Here is a 14,657-nt window from a genome sequence, read left to right on the forward strand (position 1 = left end):
CTCATGCCATAGGACTGCAGGACTGCAGCCCCCCCACCCCACCTGTAGAAAAAATCGTGAAGTCCCAACTCCTTTAGAAAGAAAGAAAAAAGAAAACCAAAACAAATCACAAAGTCCTGGAACTCCTCACATGCATGCTTGGAGTTCCTGGAACACATAGAACTCCAGACTGCTGTATCAGACAGTCCGGATTGGAGGAAAGGCATCTCTTCCCTGCAGATGCCCAGAAGTCTTTGCGGTGACAACTGCATATAACAGAAGAACTTCAGACTGCATCATTTGCAGGCTGGAGCCTACTCTTGCAGAAAAAGGGGCTTGCATGGACAGGACTTAAACACTTGAAAACAAGCTTGCATGGGATGGGGAAAGGAAGGGAAACCAGCTGTTAGTTTGCACAGAACTAGACTGTGTATTCAGGTACTGTTAGCTTGCTTTGAATGGGACTGTGTATTCAGGTACTGTGAAGTATGTGTGTGTATTCAGGTACTGTTAGCTTGCTTTGAATGGGACTGTGTATTCAGGTACTGTGAAGTGTGTGTGTGTGTGTGTGTGTGTGTGTGTGTGTGTGTGTAATGCCCCAGTTGCTATACACTGGTGGCTAGAGAGAACACATGGTGGTGGATAGAGAATACATCAGGCTTGAACTGTGTACCTTGGGTGCAGGTGGCAAGTTCCTGAATTCTCTACCCACCACCATTTGTAAAACAATTGCAGATTTTTGCCTCATTTTTTTCTGTTCTGTTCCTCATAAAATCTGTGGTTTATGTAGTTTTTCTTCCTTACATAGTCAGTGGTACAGTGCTAACATTGTTGCCTAACAGCTACATGTTATCTGGTTTGATTCTTGGCTGGGTGCCTTCTGTGTGGAGTCTGCATGTCCTCTCATCTTACAAATACATGTTTCTCTGTGGGCCTCTGCTGAAAATTGGCTTTTGTTCCAAGTCAGACTTTCCTTGTTAACAAAGGTTAAATAAAAATAACAGGCATTTGAATTTTCAGACTTCATATTCTTCAGAAAGTACATGGTAAAACAAAACATTTTATTTTAGCAAAAAGTTTATAAAATGGATATTTGAAATTTGTCCCTATTTTTGGGACTGTGTTCCCTAATTATTGGCTTTGTCCAGGTTTTTTGTGCTAAGGTTGAGAGCTATGGTAAGAACTGAATTCACTGAATATGTTTGGGGGCTGTATTCCCCCATTACTGGCTTTGTCCAGGTGTTTTTTGCTAACAGGTTGAAAGCTATGGTGAAAACTGAATTAGCAGAAACTGTTTGGGGGCTGTATTGCCCCATTATTGGTTTTGTTTAGGTGTTTTGTGCTAAGAGGTTGACAGCTATGGTGAGAACTGAATTCACTAAATGGTGATCATTTATGTTTCAGTCTTCCTCTCTTCCACAAAACAGCTTATCTGGCATAGTGATATGTTGCTCTGACTGTTTGGCACATGGTCCTGGGGCCAAGTCTTGGCAATGAATTGCATGGTGGTAATGAAGCATTTTATTCTAGCAATGTTCCAACATTATACAAGCAATGTTTAAAATGCGTCCCTGGGTTTTGGGATTTTGCTGCCCCCCCAATAAATTTTGACTTTTTCCAGATTTCTTGTGCTGCAAAATTCAGAGATACAGCTGAGTGTCGAGTAGATTTTACAAGGAGTTGAGAACTGCAGGGAAACAGAAGTTTAGTGCTGCTTATGCTAAGTCTGCTTGCATTGTTAATAGCACAACAGGTAGCGTATTTGCTTTTGATGCAGAAGGTTGTGGGTTCTACTCCCACAGTAGGCAGATGCATTGCTGATACTGTACTGTGTTGTAAAGGGAGGGGATGATGCAGTCCTTGGTGAAGATACCTATTAACCATGAATGTGTTATCAGTTTGCCATCCATTCAATATTGCTATTTTAATGCAACATGGGCAGTTTATTCCTCAAGGGCAACAGATATTTTATTTGTAGATGAAACAATGAAATATAAGGCTGTTTGCTAGCAGCAACCTCTTCATTAGTTACAGATTTCTTTAATGTGGAATTATTTAGATGACTTTTACTTCTTCAGAGATTGTGCATATTTACTGATACTGGTGGACTGTAGACATTTGAGTAGATTTTTATGATGGAAATGTTCTGAATTGGGCAGTTTTGTCATTATTGGTGCATGCATTTTGTTTCATTGTTTACTGGAAAAATGTTCAAAACAATAAATTTAAAACACCCTCTAACAACTGTACTGTATTGTACAAGGAATATAATTTAATACAATCAGGAAGGTGCATTAAAGAGCACGTGTATGTTTCATGTGCAAGGGGCCTATGATTTGAAAACAGCCCAAAATTAATCTTTATCTGTCACTGGCAAAATGTATTTTCTTTGAATGTGGGTTTCAATGCTGTTTCAATGAATGTGAGTTTCAAGGGCAGAGAAGTTTTAATGCTAAGTCTATTTTCATTGTGAGACTGCACTGCTTTGTTTAACATAGACGTGTCCAACCTGCGGCCCTCGGGCTGCATGCAGCCCTCAGAGCTCTTCCATGCGGCCCTCAACCTCTAACTGCAACATCGATGTATGCATGCCCCAAAACACTTTTTTTTGTTTTGTGGTTTTCGCTCCCATGACCTGTAACGATAATGTCGGTGTGCGCATGCGCCATAGCACCTTCTAGTTTTGTTTTTGAGCCAAAAAAAGGTCAGTGTGTTTACGCCATTATTTTGCACTGAACAATCAGTGTGTGTGTGTGTGTGTGTGTGTGTGTGTGTGTGTGTGTGTGTGTGTGTTCTCGCTGAAGAGGGAGTCATATATGGATTTGCTGCTGTTCCCTTTGAAAGGGACAGCAATTACCTGTGTTAATAGGTAAGTACGGAGTGAGTGAGTGCATGCATGAAAGCAGAATTGTGTGTGTGAAAGTAGAAGAAGTGTGTGTGTGTGTGTGTGTGTGTGTGTGTGTGTGTGTGTGTGTGTGTGTGTATGTGTGTGTATATGTGTGCATGAGAGAGAGAGAGAGACACATGCACAAAGAGGCTAATAATGATCATTCTACCTACTGAACACAAACAAGTTAGCTCACAAATATATCATACATTAAGAGTACACTTTCATTAAATTGCGGCTTTCCTGACAGGGAGAGTATTGTACTGTATTGAACATGAACTCATACCTCTTAACTGTATGGATTTTCAAAGAATGTCTGGATTTTTGCCTTATCTTCCAATTTGTGTCTTTTGCTTAGGAAAATAAAGTAGTCATCCAAGGTAATGCAGTTCCAGGGAGTAAGAATGAGACAGCAGCCTAGGGTTAATGGGTCAGTAGTGGACTGACTATGTGGGACTGTAGCATATAAAGTTGTATTGTTTTTTCAGACAAACAAAAAAGCACCTAGTACTGTTTTTCATTGGTGGGTTCTAAGCAGTGGTAGATTGGACAACAGTAAGCTTAGCTTTGGCAGATCATCAATACTGGCAAATCAAGTGGGCACAATGTCATTTTTTAAATGTTGGGGATTTTAGTGTGTATGTGTGTGCTTATGTGTTGGGAGTGCTGCAACAGTAGATGATTATTAAAGACAGAGACTTACGGACTGTGGAGAATACGTTTCTTTGTTTCAAAACCTAATACTTGGGTACGCATGCCAGACGTAGATTTTTTAAGACATAGCTTCTTGCCATTTAGAGTGGATGGATATTTACATTTAATGGGCAATGTATTAGTGTGGGCCTGTGGGGTTCTAAAGGATGCCAAGTCTACCACTGCCAATGTCTTGTAAGGTGACCTGGGAATGGATATTGGGATGTTACTGAAAAAATATAGTAAGTGGGCTTAGAAATATAGTTTAATTAAACAAAGTTTACTTTCAATTTACAGGCCATAATTCAATTTATTTCAGGTAGTCCAGATACTGGTAGATTGTATACCATTAGACTTAATTAGGGAGAGCTGTCATTCTGGGGAAACAAGCAGCCCTAGTTTCAGTGAAAGCTCTGTGGTTGCTTGCAAGTACGAAGTTGCAGGATGTTGAAGCAATGTGTTTTATGTATTATTTTTAATGCATTTGTCATTTCAAAGCATAGTTTTCTTTGATGCAAAAGAAGACAGGACTGAATGAGCCATATAATGTTTAACTGACAATAATGGGATAGAAAGATTATAAGTGATGTATAATGTTTGCAGCTACAGTTGTTTCAATGGTGTCTGTGATGCATAACTATTTTTGGGCCTGTGTCCCACTTTTATTTTTCGCTTTGTCCAGATTTCTTGCTCTAAGGATGCGAGGTATGGATCCATATTAAATCAGAAGTTGTATTTACCTTGGAAGACTTTTTGGCATAATTATGAAAAACAGAGCCTTTTTAATATATCTGCTTATTTCCAGTATAAACTGCCATGCAACCTTGCAAATAACCTTTTTATTAAGCTACTTTACTTCTTTTGTAATTGACAGGTATGATTCATCTGTTCGGACATAAGCATAGAGTGCTAATGTGACTTTGATTTCTTGCAGCAGTCTGTGGTTTACATAATCACAATAACTTTTCTGTGTTTCTGGGTGTGTAATCAATTTAACAGTTTTAAAGATGTTTTCCAAAAATAAATAAATAATCATCTCTACACTTTGAGCTATTGACAAAGTCTGGGAATTTGTTTTTTTCTAAAGCGAAGGTCAGCATTACAGCTCAGTAAACTGTCAGTCTGTGAGTAACTTCTGCACAAATTAAAATGTCTGAATGTCAAATGGCTTTAGATTGGAGGGAAGTTTATTTTTATTTATTTTATTTTATTTTACATTTGTTTACCGGGAAAGTCCGACTGGGCATAGGCCCATTTTCAGCAGAGGCCCGGGGAGAAAAGCTCCAAAAATAACACAAAACAATATAATACATGAGAGAGAGAGAAAGACAGTAAATTATGGATGTAGTACTCATACAGATTACATCTCGTAACAGTGAGAATCATTGCGTTACAGTACACACACACACACACACACACACACACACACACACACACACACACACACACAAAAGCCCCTAATTGTAATATAGGCAACCTCAGTAATCACATGACATTCACTCACTGAATGAAATTGTCTGGAAGTCAAAATATCTGAAAAAAAATCATAATAGAGATGGATTCATCCATGTAATTTCCCACCACCAAAAGGACCATCAATAAATCAACAAACAACTGCTCGGCAAAAAGTAAATCAATAAGAAAACCATAAACTATAATGCTACATACTGGTGTAAACATATAACTTGTGTCAATCCCCAGGTTAATCTATACCAAAAGATTGTTTCAGAGCTTCAGCTATGTACAAACAGCTTTCTCCTAAAAACTTAACTCATTGATATTTGCCTTGCTGTAATTATAACTGTAAAAAAAAAATGTTTTTAAGTTTGTTCTGTACCACAATGATTCTCACTGTTACGAGATGTAATCTCTGCCATATTGTATGAGTACTACATCCATAATTTACTGTCTCTCTCTCTCTCTCATGTATTATATTGTTTTGTGTTATTTTTGGAGCTTTTCTCCCTGGGCCTCTGCTGAAAATGGACCTGTACCCAGTCGGACTTTCCCGGTAAACAAATGTAAAATAAAATAAAATAAATAAAAATAAACTTCCCTCCAATCTAAAGCCATTTGACATTCAGATATTTTAATTTGTGCAGAAGTTACTCACAGACTGACAGTTTACTGAGCTGTAATGCTGACCTTGGCTTTAGAAAAAAACAAATTCCCAGACTTTGTCAATAGCTCAAAGTGTAGAGATGATTATTTATTTATTTTTGGAAAACATCTTTAAAACTGTTAAATTGATTACACACCCAGAAACACAGAAAAGTTATTGTGATTATGTAAACCACAGACTGCTGAAAGAAATCAAAGTCACATTATCACTCTATGCTTATATCCGAACAGATGAATCATACCTGTCAATTACAAAAGAAGTAAAGTAGCTTAATAAAAAGGTTATTTGCAAGGTTGCATGGCAGTTTATACTGGAAATAAGCAGAGATATTAAAAAGGCTCTGTTTTTCATAATTATGCCGAAAAGTCTTCCAAGGTAAATACAACTTCTGATTTAATATGGAACCATACCTCTCATCCTTAGTGCAGGAAATATGGACAAAGTGAAAGATAAAAGTGGGACACAGGCCCAAAAATAGTTATGCATCACAGACACCATTGAAACAACTGTAGCTGCAAACATTATACATCACTTATAATCTTTCTATCCCATTATTGTCAGTTAAACATTATATGGCTCATTCAGTCCTGCCTTCTTTTGCATCAAAGAAAACTATGCTTTGAAATGACAAATGCATTAAAAATAATACATAAAACACATTGCATCACATCCTGCAACTTCCTACCTGCAAGCAGCCACAGAGCTTTCACTGAAACTAGGGCTGCTTGTTTCCCCAGAATGACAGCTCTCCCTAATTAAGTCTAATGGTATACAATCTACCAGTATCTGGACTACCTGAAATAAATTAAATTATGGCCTGTAAATTGAAAGTACACTTTGTTTAATTAAACTATATTTCTAAGCCCATTTACTATATTTTTTCAGTAACATCCCAATATCCATTCCCAGGTCACTTTACAAGACATTGGCAGTGGTAGACTTGGCATCCTTCAGAACCCCACAGTCCCACGCTAATACATTGTCCATTAAATGTAAATATCCATCCACTCTAAATGGCAAGAAGCTATGTCTTAAAAAATCTACTTCTGGCATGCGTACCCAAGTATTAGGTTTTGAAACAAAGAAACATATTCTCCACAGTCCGTAAGTCTCTGTCTTTAATAATCATCTACTGTTGCAGCACTCCCAACACATAAGCACACACATACACACTAAAATCCCCAACATTTAAAAAATGACATTGTGCCCACTTGATTTGCCAGTATTGATGATCTGCCAAAGCTAAGCTTACTGTTGTCCAATCTACCACTGCTTAGAACCCACCAATGAAAAAACAGTACTAGGTGCTTTTTTGTTTGTCTGAAAAACAATACAACTTTATATGCTACAGTCCCCCATAGTCAGTCCACTACTGACCCATTAACCCTAGGCTGCTGTCTCATTCTTACTCCCTGGAACTGCATTACCTTGGATGACTACTTTATTTTCCTAAGCAAAAGACACAAATTGGAAGATAAGGCAAAAATCCAGACATTCTTTGAAAATCCATACAGTTAAGAGGTATGAGTTCATGTTCAATACAACACTCTCCCTGTCAGGAAAGCCACAATTTAATGAAAGTGTACTCTTAATGTATGATATATTTGTGAGTTAACTTGTTTGTGTTCAGTAGGTAGAATGATCATTGTTAGCCTCTTTGTGCATGTGTCTCTCTCTCTCTCTCTCATGCAGACATATACACACACATACACACACACACACACACACACACACACACACACACACACACACACACACACACACACACACACACACACGCACGCACACACACACACACACACACACACACACACACACACACTCTTCTTCTACTTTCACACAATTCTGCTTTCATGCATGCACTCACTCACTCCATACTCACCTATTAACACAGGTAATTGCTGTCCCTTTCAAAGGGAACAGCGGCAAATCCATACACGAGTCCCTCTTCAGCGAGAACACACACACACACACACACACACACACACACACACACACACACACACACACACACACACACACACACACACACACACACACACACACTGATTATTCAGTGCAAAATAATGGCGTAAACACACTGACCCTTTTTTGGCTCAAAAACAAAACTAGAAGGTGCTATGGCGCATGTGCACACCGACATTATCGTTACAGGTCATAGGAGCGAAAAATACAAAAGAAAAAAAGTGTTTTGGGGCATGCGTACATCGATGTTGCAGTTAGAGGTTGAAGGCCGCATGGAAGAGCTCTGAGGGCTGGATGCGGCCTGTGGGCCGCAGGTTGGACACGCCTATTTTAAAAGATCCTGACAAAACACCGAAGCCGCCCAAATCAGCATCAATTCCAAAAAGGCAACATCCCGTTTTCACTCTTCTGACCAATGCTCTGGCCAAGGGGTCAATAACCAATGGCCTGCAAAGTAAGCTCCCATGCTCAAACCCCCAGCTGCATCAGTAAACAACTGTATCTCCCATTGCTCTACCCAATTCAACTGCCAGAATGAAATCCCATTAAACTGTTCCAAAAATTTCATCCATAACTCTAAATCCTCTTGGAGTAGCTTAGTGACCCACACTCTATGGTGCTTACTCCTCCATCCTTTCAAATGAAATGCTACAGACCAGCAAAACGTGTGCCCCAGATGCACAGCCCTACAAGCAAAATTCATCAAATCCAACAATTCCATAGCCTCTCACACCCGAACCTTGGACTTCACCAAACAGATTTTCTCCTGCAGCCGAACCAACTTGTCCTGCGGTAAACAAAACAGACCTTGTCCTGCATCTACTGTCAAGCCCAAAAAATCCAACACCTTCGCAGGGCCGTCTAACGTATGCTAAGCCAAAGAAACTCCAAGGGACTCACACATCCCCACAAACTCACGCAAAGCTGCCTGCGCCTTATCTCGACCATCACCCTCCAACAAAATATCATCTAAATAGTGAACTGCTTGCTGATCCTCCACCCTCTGATGCCAAATACAATGGAGTGCTGAATTAAACTTTTCAAAAGTGGAACATGCCACTGCACATCCCAAAGGCATGGCAGTGTCAAAATAATTTTTTCCCCAAACACCATTCCCAACAAAGGCCAATCCTCCTCCCACACAGGCAACAAATGAAAAGCAGACTCAATATCTACTGTAACTGATACCACACTTTTTGGCCATGTAACCTGGACTGAAACACCAAAGGCAGAGGTGTGTCCATATTCATTAAGGATATCCACACCTCCAGGCTAGTTGCTCAGCATAATGCATCCGTGGTTATCCAAGTGCAACTAACTCTAGGCAAAACTGCAATCCAGATTGTAGCATGCTACAGATCCCCCACCATGCCCCAGGATTCACACTCCTCTTTTCTTGATGTACTGGAAAATATTAGGGTTCAACCAAACACCCTAATAATGTGCAACTTCAACTACCACACCATTAACTGGGAAAACTACTCATGTACCAATTCCTTAGCTCAACACTTTCTGGAATTCATAAACTCCAATGCCCTGGATCAACTTATCCACACCCCCAGCAGGGGCAACAAATATCCTAGACCTAGTCATTACCAACATGAGTGACCGGTCCGATCCGACCATAAGCTAATCACCCTTGATATCTACATCCCGCCCCCACCCCCCATTAAGGAAACCACGGTAAATATTTTCTCCAAAGCCAACTTCATGCTTCTTAAGACAGAAGTGGTGAACTTCATGACACCCATGCAGATGGACAATACAGTTACAACTGCTGACTCCTACACAAATGCACTCTAGAAGCACTTACACGAGTGCATGGATCGTGCTACACAAACAAAGTCAAGATGTTATCCTCCAAGAAAAGGAAGCCAGTCTGGTGGTCCCCTGCCATAAACAAACTATACAACAGAAGGAATAAACTGTTGCAAAAGAGAGTAAAATCTGATGAGTGGAGGAGCTCCCTGGTCAGCCTCAGTAAGAAGCTGAGATCCCTTATAAGATCCTCCCAAGCTAGCTATGAAAACAAAATTGCCAGCAATTCTAAGGACAACCACAAAGCATTCTATAGCTATGTCAAGAATCTTGATGGCAACACCCAGAGCTGCTCTGAGTTACAGCACAACGGCATGAAAATTACAGAACCAATTGATATTGCCAACATCCTGGCAGATAGGTTCAGTGCTAACTTTACCCCCCCTCACCCCTAAAGGGCCCATATCTATACAGGAAGAATGCAGAGTCCCTGTGATCACAACTATGCAGGTAAAAGCTGCAGTCTCTAAAGCCAAAACACAGCATCCATGGGACTGGACAACATCCCAGGCTGCATTTTACATGAACTTCAGAACGAACTGGCTCCCCATTTAAGCACCATGTTCAGTAATAGCCTCGCACCAGGCTTTGTGCCCTCTGAATGGCACACAGCAACAGTTATCCCATTCCACAAAGGGGGAGCCACCACTGATCCTGGGAACTATCAACCTATTAGCCTGACAAGCCTAGTATGCAAGGCCATGGAACGTATCATCATGGGACTCATAAAAGACATTGGTAACCTCCAAACTCTGGATCCCCCCAGTTTGGGTTTGTGAAAGGCAAATCATGCCTCCTGAACCTGATCGACATCTCTGAGGCAGTCACCAAAGCCATAGATGAGGGTAAGGTGGTTCACACAACCTATCTTGACCTCGCCAATACCATCGCCCATTCTGGAATTATAGCTCAACTCACTAAACTAGGTATAAATCCCTACATCACAAGATGGGTTGCCAACTGGATCACTGACAGAACCCTCACTGTAAAAGTTGCAGACTCCAAATCTGACCTCAAAGCAGTGACAAGTGGAGTACCATAGGATTCCGTCCTGGGACCTCTCCTGTTTGGTATCTACTTCTCTGAAGTACAGGCTAACAGAGAAGGCCTCTGGCTAACAAAGTCTGCAGATGACTGCAAACTAGGAGCCATAATCAAGTCCCCAAATGATCTGGACATCCTACAGAAGAGCCTCGCTGAGACAGATGCCTGGTGTCAGAGCCATGGCCTCAAGCTCAATACTAAAAAGTGCAGTGTCATCCACTTTGCTAAAAACTCTGTACCCATGAACTACCACATAGGCAGCAATCTACTTAACACCGAGTGTGTGATAAGAGACCTTGGGACCCAGGTGGACAGTAGTCTCTCCTTTGATAGTCACATTGCCACAGTAGTCAGGAAAACCTTTTACGTGGCACACCTCATCATAAAAGGGTTCTCATTCCGGAAAAAAGAGGTCATTGTTCCCCTCTACTCGACACTCATTAGACCCATTATAGAGTACAACGCCCCTTTTGGAATGTACCTCACAAGACATCTGCAGCAGCTGGAAATTCCACAGAAGTACCTCACAAAGAGGATTACTGGCCTCAGAGAAATGCCCTACACTGACCGCCTCAAAAAACTTCAGTTTTACTCCGTAGCATATCGCCTACTCCGAGGTGATCTCTGCCTAACATATAAAGCTATGTCAAATCCAGAGCTGTTGGACATGCTACCCCTAAAGAAATCCCAATCCCTCTGAGCTACATGCTCTAGGGACCTAAACCTTGTCACCACAATAAAGAGGACATGCTGGAGGGATAGATTCCTGTCCCAGAGCCTTCCCATACTCTGGAACAGGCTACCCATCTATGTCAAGCAAAGTTCTTCATTAACACTCTTCAAGAAAAATCTTGATGAGTGGATAGGAAATAGGAAATACACCCCAGGGATCATTTCTGTGTCTCTGCTCGACAGTGGCACAGGAAAATAACTTTCTTGGGTGGCGTAAGCCAGGGAATCTTGTTGGCTAGCCTTATGTAGGCCCTTGGGTCGATAGCCTAGTACCTACCTACCTATGAACCTATAAGGATCCTCAAAACTCCTGATAATTAGGACTGCATCATCCAAAGATGAATGAATACATGACCTTAATCTCTGTACTGGGCATGAAGTCATTCACAGACTAACCCCCAGGGTATGACAAATGATGAATCAAATGAAATTTACCTTGCTTTTTCTTAGAAACCAAACCTAATGGTAACACTTTAAAGTTAGAAAATGGAGGACAACTAAATGGACCCAACAGTCTCCCTACCTGACACTCCTTGTCAGTCAACTCCTGCAAAACCCCCTTCCTCCCTCTTACAGACTTCAAGTTGTTTCCCACCATACCGTCCCCCACCAATGTGGACTTAATTGAAAAACCCCTTGAAAAATCCTCAATCAATTCCCCTGCCACACTTGACAGCAGATAATGGGCCAGGAGCGACTCCAAAATCTGGACCTTAATAGGGGAATGAGTTCCCCGGTCGCCCCCTAACTCCACAAAAGGACTCCCCCTTTGCTCCTCAAAATGACCACAGCCTCGCCCACCTACCCATGCCAGGCAAGTACCAACCCAACCTCTAGGACCCGCAGAATAAGACATCTGCCCCCCCACAGCAGGGCCCCTACCTCCCACACATAGTGTAACAGCATGAGCTCCCATACACCTTAGAGCAAATATGGGAAAATTTACAACCTACCCAAGAACACTTCCCTGCATTAAACCCCCAACATATCCCAGCACCCCCCTCCGATGGCTGAGCCAATCTAATACTCCCTGCACCAGTGTCCATCATGGTAGAAAGCCAAATGTCTGGGTGTCTAACCTCCCAACGCATGGATTTATCCACCGCCTTCCACTTACGAAACTTCTGATCATACCAAAACCATGGATAGCCTGGCCACAGCCTCTGTGCTTCCCTGATAGTAAAAAATAGGCCAAAAGCAGAAGAGCTAGCGAAGTATCCCTCTCCAACCAAACTGCCATGTAGTATATAAAACCAAGGACACAGTTATCCCATGACCTGGGCTGAAATCTACCTACACTTCTGTGACCCATGGCCGCCAATGCCACCAAAAGGTCCTTCCCATTAGCCGATTCTGCCTCTGTCAACCCCTGAACCCCATGAGCATCAAGCAATTTGAAAATATCAACAAATTCCTCTTTCCAAATCTTCTCCTTCACCTCCAAAGATATGTGGGAGTCAAAACAATAGGAGCCCCCTCCTGACATAAGGCCTGGGTCACCAACCAATCCCCCAGCCACAACCCAAAATCAGACCCCACAACATCCAAGTCAGAACTCAAATCCAGATCAAGCAATGATAGAGTATTATAAACCCCCCCCTCACAATCAACCAATTCCTCTGAACCCCTACCCGCTAGCTCACCTTGGACCCCCTTACTGCACCCTGGCACCCTTCCCGTAGCTGCCGCTATCTCCTCACACCCGGTCAGACCTGATAAAGAATTACCTGCAGACGATGAAGGGGCCACCAGCGGCGTCCCAACCTCCTTTGCCGCATCTTTCAATGCTGACTGTCTGTCTCTCTTCAGCCTCAACCCCCGGGTTGCAGCCACCGTCTACCTCTTCCATCAAGTTTTCGGATCCTGAGCACTAGTTGATGGAACTTCAGTAGAAATGTCCTTGAAGAGGTCCTCAGCCTGTGCCACAGTACTGGCCCACCTCTGTCTCAACCCTTCAGCCATGATAACCTAAAGAGACAAAAGAGAAATTATTGTTAAAACAACCCTTAAAGAAATGCTTGCTAGCACCAACCAGTACCTGCAGACAAATAGAACCCATAATTCCTAAAAATCCTTATGCCTATCACCTATCTCCTAAACCTCTACCCTCAACTAACTAGTCTCCCCTACCTACCTGCTCTAAATCAGCCCAGGGATTGGAAAAAATAAAAACACACTCTAACCTAAGTTGGCTGTCTTGGGACTTGAACCATGCACCTCTGCATGTCAAACTGCAATCCCATGCATCTAACAACTAGTTACTTCTTCAACCTGGCATCAGTCACCCAAGTCTGTGACATCTATAAGCTACTATTTATTTACTACTCATATATTATTATTTTTTGTTTTCTAAAATGCTATCTATGATACACACCCAAACCCTACTTCATTAAAGAACCTAACCTAATCTCCTGTCTGCCCATACACACTAGCTATTTCACTGTAGAGATTTTCTGCTATTTATTTATTTTTTTATACTAAAGAAGGCAATCCGTGATTGCCGACGCTACTGCCCATGCTCACACTTTTTGCTCAACAGCGGAAAGTTGCAACAGCTTACCTTCAGCCCAGTAACCACCAAGGATACAACATCCAAAGACAATGGCACACTCCCCCAGGTCCTGGGGACATACCACTAGCCACCAGGGAATGACACCATCCATGCAAACCTCTCAAAGCCACCACTAGCCACTAGGTAAATGAAATAAATGGAACCATCCACACAAACCTCTCAAAGCCACCATTAGCCACCAGGTAAATGAAACAAACTAAACCATCCACTCAAACCTCTCAAAGCCACCACTATCCACCAGGGAAACTAAACCATTCACACAAACTCCGCAAAGCGAGACTAGCCACCAGGGAAGTGAAAACATCCACACAAACCCCACAAAGCCAACACTAACCACCAATGAAAACCATCCACACAAACCCCACACAGACACCACAGCCACACGGGATCAGAAACTAACCATTACCAATCCCAACCCCCCACCATCAACACTTACTTGCTGCACTCGAGGAGGCAACCAGCAACCAAGCCAACAAACCTGAACAAGTGACAGTCTCCTCTGCATACCACCAATCCAAGCCATTCTCACTCCATTCCTTTATATATATATATATATATATATATATATATATATATATATATATATATATATACAGGAGGCCACACTAGCACTACTGCGCATGCGCACCCAGCCGCAACCGACAGTACAAGCCCGCGAATAACCGCTAGGCCACCAGGAACACAAACAGCCATCACAAACCACTGCTACTAAGCAAAAATCCACTAGACCACCATGGAACAACTTAAAATCAGCAAAACAACAAGAAACGTGCAAACCCCGACGAATAAGCCGCTAAACCACCAGGGAACCCAAATAAGATGAAGAAGACCTATAAGTAGACGAA

This window comes from Protopterus annectens, chromosome 10.part0 (genome assembly GCF_019279795.1).
Source record: "Protopterus annectens isolate FY-2018-M chromosome 10.part0, PAN1.0, whole genome shotgun sequence".
NCBI lineage: Eukaryota > Metazoa > Chordata > Ceratodontiformes > Protopteridae > Protopterus > Protopterus annectens.